Here is a 12426-nt window from a genome sequence, read left to right as displayed (position 1 = left end):
TGTGTGTTCGTGTTGTTTTGCAGTTTGGACAACTCTCGAGAAAATACCACTATTGGGAGCCTGTGATGAGCAAAAATGATTATTAATGAAATGGAGCACGAATAAGCAAGTATTGAATAAGATTGGAGTGGAAAATAAGCTTGGAAAACAAAGTAAAGATAAGCAAAACAACGATGAATTCAAGCAATAATCGGAATGGGTATGATGAAATCAAGCAGTATTTCAAAAGTAATATTCAGAATAGGCATGATGAAACAAGGCAATAATCAAAATTAAATGAGATGTTAAATAACCTCACGCAACAATTTTGTCAGTAAAATTATCAATTATTAAATAAAGAAAACCAAAAAATGCGAGAGGTTAATGATTGGGTTATGGAACAAAAACTTAAATGTAAAAAAATTTGAAGTTCAAGAAAGCAAAAAACAAAAATATATAATAATAAATATATACCAACATAATAAAAGTGCCGATAATTTGCTCAATATAATCTATATCATTTTCTTTAAAAAGTATATATTATGTATGTTAACCATTTATTTGAAAGTCAAAATTCAAATTAAGCAAAATAGCAACACTTTCTCAAGAGAGTTATATACGATCTCTTATGCATAATCGAATGTCAAATTCCCAGTATACTCAAATGCGATAAAATAACCTTCCTTTAAATTGTGATGGTCGCAGAATTAACCAAAAACATCAATACTATAGGGCAAAAAGAATGTTATATTTCAAGTAAAAATACTGCAGTAAAAAGAAAGGAAAAATATAGTCTATGAAACTGTCAATGAAATAATTAACTGCTGGATAAACATAAAAATTGAACATTATTGGCATGAGAATATCATCAGCAAAAAAATGTTTCATAGATGTATTAGAGTCCTATTGTTATGATTTTTTTGTAAACCATAAATATTGAAGGTTCCCTATTTAATAGCTCAAATACACATGTATCGCCAATTTGTAGATGCTTGTGTGTCAGAAAATCTGTCCAACCTACACTAAGACGGCACATTACACCATTGGTGATATCCCAGTCGTGAAATAAAGAGTCGAGGATTCGAACATTTTGCACATGTCTTAGCAAATGGTGTTTTGCAAACCTTCCTGGTATAGATTTAAAAATACAAATTAATGATTTATTAATATTAAGAATTATGTGGAGGTGACATGCTGGCGAGCTGGAGGGCTACGTATGCCATTCCGAGCTCAGTAGTTATGATAATACCAGAGCCATCTGACCGAGATGATACTCTCCCAGAGGGATGTGTCACTTTAAACTCGACTATTCTTCAAGCCGGACTTAGGCTTCCATTCCCTAGAGTGATTAGTAAATTTCTATCCTTTTGGGGCGTAGCTCCCACACAGTTGTACCCTAATGGGTGGCGAACCCTAATTGCCACCCTTATCCTTTGGGACAAGATGGGTAACTCCAAACTGAGCGTTAAGCAGTTTGATTCCATTTTTCCTTTAAAAAGGATGGGAAGAACTCTGACTGGTATATACCAGCGTTAGACTGAGGACGGGGGGTTCACTAGTGTTAGATACTCTTTCCTCAATCATAAAATGGAAGGAAGAGTTCTTTTACGTGTCTGGGGAGTGGCAATTCCACCCTTCTAAGGTGAACAGAGAGGATGTGGTTCCCCGGCTCTACCACTCTTTGTGTAAGTTTTTTATGATTTGATCTTTTGACAAGGTGAGCATTGATGTAGTACTGACCTTTGCCCTATTTGCAGATTACAAGAAAGAGACCCTGACCAAGGACACACGGCGGCGAGCTGAGGTGATAAGGGCATTGCCAAAAAGGCAGAGGTCTTGTAAGTTTGTGATTTCGGATTTGAATTTGTTTCGAGCAGGCTTGGTGCAAGTTCGAACATCCAGTCCATCCATTCCTAGGACGTCTACTTCAAACCCGTCTGACCTAGGTAATAGCTGAACTTACTTTTTGTTATCGACGATATTATTATTATTGTAACACACTAAGCGCCTATTTTTTTTAAGGTCGTCATGCTGAGATACTGGGTTATAAAGTAGCCAAGGCAGCAGCTGCTGCCAAAGGGAAGAAAAAGAAGACCCCTGCAGTGGTGAAAAGTCATTCAAAGGGGACTGAGGAGGAAACTCAGCCTCCTAAGAGGAATCGGTCACTGACGCCAGGCACACCTCTGTCACCAATGACTACGACTTCGACTGCTTCTCCCTCGAGATCTCCCCTGAAATTTTTCCCTTTCGGCTCAATACCAGTTGCCATTCTGACGTTGGAGCTGTTGGCGATAACAATGCTGTCCTTCCCATCCTCGAATGTACTAGTGGCCATATCAACTAGCTTGACGAGGTCGCAAGATCGATTTCCAGACCTACAGCGGCCGAGCTTGGAAAGTTTAATGGGCCATTAGCCAGAAATCTTCTTGGATTTTCTACGGGCCCATTATCCTTCGAGGGAGACTGTGGCTGCCTTTCCTCCCCCCTCCGTAAATCTGTAAATCTACTTACGAGGAGTTGGGGGGATAAAGAGCAGAACTTCCTGGCAGAAATGCCTATTGTGGAGGCCGTGGTCACCACCCAGCTCCATAGCACCGTTCTATATTATACATGACGTCGGTGGCTGATAAGGTACTTCTTCTGAAATTTGTGCTTTGTGGACTCGTAACTTCTCATATTTAACTTCATTTGTTAACTTATATTTTATTATTTAGATAAAAGTCGAGCTTGATAAGTTGCTGGAGGCTAAGGACCAGGCCATGGGCCTATATGAGAGTATGAAGGAGGAGCTGGCTCAGTTAGCTGCTAAAGAGGCAAAGTACAAAGATCAGCTTCAGAAGATGGGTACGGAGTTGAATGTTGTGTTGACATCTAAGCAGAATCTTCAGGATGAAGTTACTGCCGTGAAGATTTGGGGAAGAAGGTGAACAAGAGGGCCGAGGTGGAGAAGAAAAGAGCTGAAGAAGATAGGGCCCTTGTTGAAGCAGAATGAGCTCGGGCAAACGACGAGCGTTCTCCCAATGAAGAGGCAGTTAAGATGGTGCAGGAGGCAAACGTGAGGGGTGAAGGCGGTTATTAAGAGGCGGACGAGGCCAAGGCTAAGGTGATCTAAGTTGTGGAGATCTGGAGAAGGTCTCCAGAGTTCGATGCCTTGGCTCAGGACGCCTACGTCGTGGCATTGGAGAAATTGGTGAAGCACATTCGGAAGGAGAGGCCGAATTTTGATGCAACCTTTTTGGATGATGCACCAAAGGAGCAGAAGAAGGAGCTGCACAAGCTATCTGAAGAGGCTGGAGTCTGGATGCTCCCAATTGATGGAGATGCTCCAAGGGAGACCTCTGCTCCTTAGGATCCACAAAGGTCATAGATCCATATAGGCTTTTTTTTGTTAGACTTGGTTTGTTTTAATATGATGCAGACAACGTTTTCTAATGTTTTGTAACTAACTTTGATTTGGTATGGTATATTTCATTTTGATAGTAAGTTTCTTTTAATATGCTTGCTTATTAATATTATAATCTATCTTAATGATTTCTGAAATTAATCCGACCTGCGCATGTGGCAGTGCTTTGGAGAATTCCTTAGGAGGAATTTTCACTAAGTGTCGTAGCACATACGACCTTAGCTTGGCTTGCGCATGGGCAGGGTTTCAAGAATTCCTTAGGAGGAATTTCGTCTAAGTGTTGCAGCACTTACAACCTTAGCTCGGTTTGCGTGCGGCGCATGGCTTTTGAGAGTTCCTAAGGAGGAATTTCATCTAAGTGTTGTAGTACTTACAACCTTAGCTCAGCTTGCGTGCGGAGCAGGGCTTTTGAGAACTCCAGCGAAATGCTAAATAAAATGTTCAAAATAGGGAGTCCCTTTTATTGATGTGATTGACATTACAAGCGGGCTTTACATGTCATGGACTTTTCCCGTTCACTGATAATACTGCTTAAGGTGCTTAGCATTCCAAGGATGGGGTAAGGGTCTACCACCAAAGTCTTTTAGTTTATATGCCCCTTTCAGCAGGATATTCGTTATCAGATAAGGACCTTCCCAGTTCGGACCCAGGCATCTGCTGTCGGCCTCCCTTGTGGGGAGGATTACATTTCATAAGACGAGGGATCCCACTTCGAATTCTCTTTTTTGTACATTTTGGTTGTAGTACTTTGCGTTCCGTTGTTTGTAAACTGCATTTTTGTGTTCGGCATTGTTCCTTTTCTCCTCAGCTAGGTCGAGTTTCGTACGAAGAGCTATACGGTTCTTTTCTTCATCGTAAGTAGTTATGCTTCTCGTGGGAATGCTGACTTCTAGTGAGATTACAGCCTCTACACCAAAAGCCAGTGAGAACGGGGTTTCTCCCGTGCTAGTCCTTGTAGTGGTGCGGTATGACCATAGCACAATGGGGAGATCTTCGGCCCATCCTCCTTTAAACAAGTCAAGTTTTGCTTTCAATGTGTGTTTAATGATTTTGTTAATGGCTTCAACTTGGCCATTTGCCTGCAAATGGTTTGGCGTTGAGAAATGTTTTTTATGCCAAACTCTTCAAAGAAATTTGAAAGTCGTGCGTTGTCAAACTATTTTCCATTGTCTATAATGATGGAGTGATGTATGCCGAACCTACAGATGAATTTCACAAAAAATTGATCATTTTTTGTTCGGTGATCTTGGCAAGTGGCTCTGCCTCGACCTATTTAGTGAAATAATCCACTACAATGATGGCAAATTTCACGTCTCATTTTCCAATGGACATAGGTCCAATTAAGTCGACCCCCCATTTTGCAAAGGGCCAGGTTGCTATCACTGGGTTCAGCTTGCGCGGTGGAGTATTTATGATGGGGGCGAGGCACTGACACTTGTCGCATCTTTTGACAAACTCGAGGGCATCACGTCTTATTGCATGCCAAAAGTATTATTGTTGTATGATCTTCTGGGTTAAGGAAAGCCCACTGGAATGATTTCCATATATTCCTTCGTGAACGTCTCGCAGGGCATGTTGGGCTTCTTCCTCGTTCAAATATCTTAGTAGGGCGTAGAATATCCCCGTATGTAGAGGACATTATCAATGAGTATGTACCTGGCCGATCTGATTCGGAGCTTTCTGGCCTCTGTCGTGTTTTTGGGACATTTTTCGATCTTTAGGTAAGCGATGATCTCGTCTTGCCAAGTTGGTTTGGGATCTATCATCATAAGGACCACTTTGTCCAGCTCGGCTGCAGGTAGGGATATTCTTTTTACGGGGATGCTATCGAATTTTTCGATTCCCTCACTGGTGGCTTGGTAGGCCAGTGCATCGGCGTGACCATTTTGAGATCGGAGAATCTGCTTGACTTGGGTAGTATTGAATCTTTCAAGTTCTTTCCTTACAATTCGTAGGTAATTGTCCATTCTTTCTTCTTTCGCCTGATATACACTGTTGACCTAATTCACGACTAGTTGGGAGTTGCTATGTATGATTAGGTTGGAGATCCCTAACCCTGAGGCCATCCTTACTCCGACAATGAGAGCTTCATACTTAGCCTCATTGTTTGAAGCTTTGAAGTCAAATGGCAAGGTTTCACAGAATATGCGTTGGTCAGGGTTGATTAATACCACGCTAGCCCCAGATCGATCTCCAGTGGATGAACCATCAACATAAAATTCCCATGGGATTTTTTCTGGTAGTTCATCGATTGGAACACAGCAAAACTCATAGATAAAGTCGGCGAGCACTTGGCCCTTGATGGAGGAATGAGGCGTGTATTTGATATCAAATTGTCCAAGCTCGACTGCCCATTTTACCATCCGACTTGAAATGTCGGGTCTTTGCAATGTTTGTCTCAATGGAGAGTTGGTAAGGACTTCAATGGGGTGTTCCAAGAAATATGGCCTCAGTTTCGCGCTGTCATTAGCAGGGTAAATGCCAATTTTTCCACGGGTGAGTATTTGAGCTCGGTTTCATGAAGCGCTTTGCTTACATAATAGACTATGTGTTGAACGCCGTTGTCTTCTCGAGTCAGAATGACACTAATGGCATGTTCTGAGACTGATAAATATAGCTTCAGGACCTCGTCTGCTTTAGGTTTTGAGAATAGTGGAGGTTGAGCTAATTGTCTTTTTAACTCGTCAAAGGCTTCTTGGCATTCTTGGGTCCATTCGAACTTCTTTCTTCCTCATACTGTGTCGAAGAAGAGTTTACATCGATCTGTAGACTTACAGACGAACCTGCTGAGGGTGACAATCCTTCCAGTTAAACTTTGTACCTCCCTACATTTCGTCGGAGGCTTTATTTGGATAACAGCTTGTATTTTTTCAGGATTTGCCACAATTCCTCAATTGTTGACAATGTAACCTAAGAACCTTCTAGAGCTGACCCCGAATGCACATTTCCTCGAGTTTAACTTTATTCCATACTTTCTTAAAATATCGAATGTCTCGGCTAGGTGCCGACAGTGGTCTTTGGCCTTGGTGCTTTTGACCAACATGTCATCAACATACACTTCCATTATTTTTTCGATCTGCTTGGAAAACATGGAATTCTCAAGTCATTGATAGGTGGCACCAGTGTTTTTGAGACCAAATGACATTACTCCATAGCAGTAAGACATCGATCAGTTATAAATGAGGAATGTTCTTGATCTGGGCCGTACATCGGTATCTGGTTTTATCTGAAGTACGCGTTCATGAAGCTGAGTAGTTCATGTCCCGCAGTGGCATCCACCATTTGATCTATTCTTGGTAAAGGAAAATTATCTTTAAGACATGCTTTGTTGAGATCGGTGAAGTCCATGCATACCCTCCAATCTCCATTGTGTTTTTTCACAAAGACCGGATTTGCAACCCACTTTGGGTATTTTACCTCACGGAGGAAATCGTTGTGCAATAATTTTTGCACTTCCTTGTTGAGTATTTCATATCTTTCAGGGTTCGGAGGTCGTCGTTTTTACTGCTTCGGTCGAACTGAGGGATCCACCTATAATTTGTGGCAGGCGATTTTGGGATCTATCCCTCTCATGTCCCCGTGATTCCAGGCAAAGATATCAAGGTTTTGTCTTAGGAAGGCCACAATTTCACTTCGGGTGGAGGGTTGCAGCTCACGCCCGACTTTGAGTTCTTTTGATGGGTCGTCAGCACAAATTTGAACCCCCTCTAGCTCTTCGACGGGTTCTCCGCCTTCGATCTTGGTCCGCAACTTTAGTGGAATGAGCTTGGATTTCCATATATTAGCCATATGTACTCCCAGGACGGTACGTTGATGGCTAGTGTAGGGTTTCAATTGACATCTTTTGGCGAGCTCCCTGTTTCCTTTGACTTCACCCACACCATGGGGTGTAGGGAATTTGATTGAATAGTGGTACAGAGACATTGCTGCTCTCAGGCTAAATAGTAGGGGCTATTCCCTTACAGCATCATAAGGTGATGGAGTGTCGAAAACTACGAACTCGGAGTTCGTCTTCACTTGTCGGGGTGCTAATCCTGACTCGACTTTGAGTTTGATCGATCCTTTGGCAGAAGTCAGGGCTCCGCTTAGTCCAAGGACCATATTTGAGTACGGTCGCAGGAAGTTAGCAAGGATACCGATCCATTTGAGAGTGTTGCTGAAGAGGATATTTCGAGCACTCCCCGTATCCAATAAGACTTTGGGGATGGTTACCCCAGCTACAGGCAATGAGATTACTAGAACTCTGAGGTAAGGATGTGGGTCCGCCTCTTTTTCGTCAAAGGACAATTGCTCATCTGTGGCTTTCTTGAGGTGCTTCTCTGTTATGCCGATCTCAGAGAGATCCGCAACAATTGATCTCTTCAGTTTGGCCTCCCCGACTTGCGTGTTTGCCCTGTCCCTTAGCATGTTGACTTGTGGCTTTGGCAGGTTGATATTGCACGCTCTTGCTTTGGCTTGATCACTTCGAATTATTGCTGTCCCGTAAGGAGCGGTAAATTTCATACGATAATGATAAATTGATGTAGCAGCTTTTAGCTCATGCAAAATGGGTCATCCCAATATTGCGTTATAGTTGGATGACAGATCGACTATCACGAAATCTACTAAGATCCTTCTCTGGCAAAGAGCTTCACCTAGCTCTACAACAAGGATGATCTAACCTCAGGCTTCAATAAGATCTCCGGAGAATCCCTGTAGTTTTCTTGAGTATGGTTGAAGGTAGCACTTCGAAATTTCCAGCTGCCTCAAAGTTTGTGATTACAGTATGTTGATCAAACTTTCGTTGTCTACTAATGTATGATGAACTTTTACTCCGGCAACTGGCATTGTGACCACTAGAGCGTTGCTTTGGTTTTGGAGGATTCTGTAGGAATCTTCCTCCGTGAACCAGAACCATTCTGGGTCTACCCCGATCGCGGGGTTTGATCCCAGTAGTTCGGCATGATTCTTACACTTCGGGCTTGTCTTCGTCTCGCCCTCCTAGATCCCTCAATATACTAATTTCCTCCAATCATCATTTTGATTTCGGCGTGTGGGGGTAAATTACGATTAGGGACTGCCTGCTGAGCTCGTGTGGGAGTCCCTTACAGTAGCGGTCGCTGCATCGTAGGTCGATCTGTCTCTTTCGATTTGGTAATAAGCTCCTGTAATCGACCTTTGCAAATCAAGTACTCAACTTCCTCCTTTAATTCCCGATAGTCATTAGTGTTATGACCCACCATCCTGTGATATCGGTAGTATCGTCCCTGTTGGTGTCCTGTCTGCCCATTCTTCTGGATCATAGGCCTGCGAAATGCCTCTTTTTCATTAGTTTGTGTGAATACTTCTTCCAAGGAGGCTTTGAGTGAGTGGTATTCTCGAAATTTGTATGGCTAAGCCTTAGGATGTTCTCTTTCTCTCCTATCCTTTTTTCTTTCAGGCTGAGGACTGCAGGTAAGTTTTTTCTCTTTTGCCGTATTGGCGCTGAGGTCAGGTTCGCATCTGGCTTCCTCTTGGTCAGAGGTTACTTCTTCAGCACTTATGTATTTCTCAGCTTGGTTCAAGAACTCGTGATAAGTTCTTGGGCCGTCTTCGTGTACTAACCACCAGAATCTCGTTCTGGGCCTAAATCCTGATAGTACGGCCATGAGTGCTGCGTTGTCAAATATTTTTTCCACTTCCATGGATTGCTTGTTGAATCTGCTCAAATAGCTTTTGAGGGATTCGCTTCTTTCTTGTTTGATGCTTACTAGCCGTTCTTTGGGCATGGTTCTAGCCTTGGAGCTCATGAACTGGGCCAAGAATGTCGTAGCCAGATCATTCCAATTTTTTAATGACCTCTGGTGCATTCTTTTAAACCACCTCTGAGCTTTGTCTCTCAGGGTTAGGGGGAATGACCGGCACATGATGGCGTTGTTTGTTCCCTGCAGTTCCATCCATGAGGTGTATTTGTCAAGGTGGTTGAGGGGATCACCATCTCCTTCTTACACGGCCATCTGGGGGATCTTCAATTTTTCAGGTAATGGTTCCATAAGGACATCCTCAATAAATGGGGAATGTCGCCTAGTGAGATTCTTCAATGCCATCTTTATTTTCAGCCTCCAGGTCAACTATGCGTCTTTTCAACGTGCTCAACTCGGGTTCTATTTGCTCTAGAGGACGTTTAAGGTCTGGGTCAGTTTGTCCTCGTATAGGGGTTAGCGAGCGTTAGGTCCCCAGCCTGTTGAACACACTGCCAGTCCTTCTTGCCCCAGGATCCTTACTCCTGACTTTGTTAGTTTGACTTCTTGAGGACTCTCCTCTTGAAAAGTGGAGAGTCCTCTTGGTAAGGGGATGTCTTGCTCTTGTCCTCGCAGGAGATTCTACCTCGATATCTGGTGAGGACAAGTGGGCTTGACTCCGTTCCAATCGTCTCACTGCATTTGTCAGTTTTTCCAGGGCTCCTTCATGGCGATCATCTGAGGGTCTTGTCGTCGTGGAGGACTTGGTGGAGTATTCGTTTCATGAGGATGGGTGTGAGATGAGTTTCTAGAACTTGAGGTATGACTCATGGCTCTTGAATTTTGTGGGGAGAATGAGACTATTTTTCACAATTGGGGCCTTCCTTCTAGCGCCAAACTGTTGACGTCAAAATTAACAAGGCTAATCTTAAGCCAACTTTAAGAAAAAAGGGAATTTATTGTTGAAAAATACCACAAAATACATTGAGAAAGTGTAATGGTACCATAAGCTATTGCATGAATTCGCCTTTTTTTACAAAAGTTCTACTCAACTATTTATACATAGTTTTAGCTGAAATTACATCAAATGAGTCAAATCAACTACAGTACTAAGCTCGAAACTTGGGTCATCAAATTCTTCTGTGATTGGTCGACGAGGTTGGTTGCCATGTGTCAATATTTTTCTCAGGTAATAATGACCTACAAGAGGCTTGAGGATCGGGTCTTTGGATTGGCGATTGTAGGCGGTGATGACGTCACTTGTGACAAGTGTATATGATTGATAGGGTGATATGACAAGAAGTAATCATGATATTTTTCTGAGATAACGGCGGGCGAGTCCGAGCTGGGAGTTGTGACCGAACTCACACTTGCCTGAGGTGGAGTTAGCGAATTGTTTTTGTTAGATCGGAGTATGGTTGTCAATATATGTATAGGGCAATTTGGCTCGAGCCACCCGTGGCGCGGCTCGAAAACAGCTTGAGTTGACCCAACTCAAGGTTTGGGCTGAGCCCTATTTTGGGAGAACGGGCCAAGCTTGAGCCAACCCGACTCGCCCGCTCGGACTCACGGGCCTTTAAAAAAAAAAAAAAAAAGAAGCAAAATCCCCACTCGGCTTCCTTAAGGCAAAATGCTGCCTTTTAAAAGGGAGCACATTGCTGCCTTAAATGGCAGCCTCAGTTGGCTGCCTTAAAAGGCAGTAGCACAATGCTGCCTTAATAGAAACCTAGAAGGAATTTAAATACTTTGTAAAAATTATACGTAGATAGTGAACAAAAAATGAAATATAGAAGAAAGTTGTCTTATCTCTTGACAAGCACATTTGGCTGGTTGGCTCATTCATCATAATGGCACTCAGTATTCCATTTTTTATTAATCACATAGCTTGATTCGATGTCAAAATATTAGAAAGCAAGGATTGGGTAGCTTAGCTGCATATGAGGAATTTTTTTTCACTTAAATAAATATGTCCACTGTACGTGAAGAAGTACAGATTAGTCATCTGAAAATTCGTAATATATGCTGTAAATAATATGGACCAAATTTTGGGTGGAGTTGAACTACATGTACAAAATTTTAAAACGATTTCACAGATTCTAAATTGCAAAGAATATTCCCCATGTGGCCCTTTAAAAGGCAGCACAATGCTGCCTTCAGTTTACTTATTAAAAATAACAAAAGAGCAAAAAAAAATGACTAGGCCGGGCTTGGGAAGGCACTAGCCGAAAGCTCCGGGCAAGCATAAATTTTTTGGTTGGGCAAAAGTTCGGCTTGACTCGGGCCCGAAAAAGCTCGCACATTTTATTCGAGTAGAGTCTAAGCCTCGAGTTTTGGCTCGTGAGCAAGTTAACTTGACTCGTTGACATTCCAATGCATGTATGAACAAAAGGGGGCTAAAAATTGCATAAGACCCAACATTTTTACTACAAAATATATATGTTTTCTTTAATAATATTCACATGCAGTCAGGTTCTGCTAAACATATAACGACTTTTTATAAGATACAACATATCCCAAAAACCCTAACTGGGGACTCCGTACTCCTAATCTAAGGCACCCTCTTTGGATATAAATCTTTTATTATATATCCAGTATATATAAGCAGCATACATGTGTGTAGTAAAAGGAAACTAGTTTGTTTAACAAAATCCATCATGCTAATTATGAATTGGAGTTTTCTTTCTTGCAGGAGTGTAATCCATTACTGCTAAATCTTCAATATCAGGGAGCTCTTGTTTTGTTCCAATGATTCCTTTCTGATTTTCGGTATTTTTCGGCTGAGGATTCTCCATTTTAAAACGCCTTGCTGCAGAATTTAAGACGAACAAAAATGAAAATCCGTTTCAAAAATTAGATATTTTAGTTCTTGAAACCTAAAAAAATGAAAAGAAGAAACAAAAATCATACCTTGACAACAGGTTGAGACAAAGCAAAAGAGTAAAAGAACTAGCAGAACAATATGCTTGGTGGACAAAGCGGCCATCTTAGCTACAAAAATATGTGATTTTAGTATATGAACAAATCTTTCTGCGTTTTGGACTCTTCAAGTGCAAGAAAAATCCTATTTATAGGCGGAAATTGAAAGGGTCAGATTCATGGCAGGTGTTCAACATCGATATGGAAAAATTCTGCAAGTAAACTTGTCTGTAGAGGTCCCGCCTGGGGACATAGAGTCACAATCAGTGTCCTCAGAATATTTTTGCAGAAATGATTATTTGGGTTGCAAAGTAAATCATGATCTGCTTGCTCCAATATAAGACAACATAAGCATATGATCAGTGACTAGGGATAAACTAGGGTTCGAGGGCTATGTATATTGATGCATGCATATTATCATGAAGAAAC

The 12426-nt window shown here is 41.9% G+C and overlaps 1 long non-coding RNA gene across 1 annotated transcript; it reads right to left on the bottom strand.

Moving 5' to 3' along the window:
• Window positions 1-11501: 11501 nt before the first annotated feature.
• Window positions 11502-12165, bottom strand: LOC111366500. Its single transcript, XR_002697672.1, has 2 exons — window positions 11989-12165; window positions 11502-11887 (listed from the first exon to the last, which is right to left on the bottom strand). It is a non-coding gene; the product is annotated as an uncharacterized LOC111366500 (long non-coding RNA).
• Window positions 12166-12426: the final 261 nt, after the last annotated feature.

The sequence above is a fragment of the Olea europaea genome, chromosome 18 (genome assembly GCF_002742605.1).
Source record: "Olea europaea var. sylvestris chromosome 18, O_europaea_v1, whole genome shotgun sequence".
NCBI classification, from domain to species: domain Eukaryota; kingdom Viridiplantae; phylum Streptophyta; class Magnoliopsida; order Lamiales; family Oleaceae; genus Olea; species Olea europaea.
The sequence above is the reverse complement of the archived record's forward strand: the minus strand, read 5'-3'. Positions and strand labels throughout refer to the sequence as shown.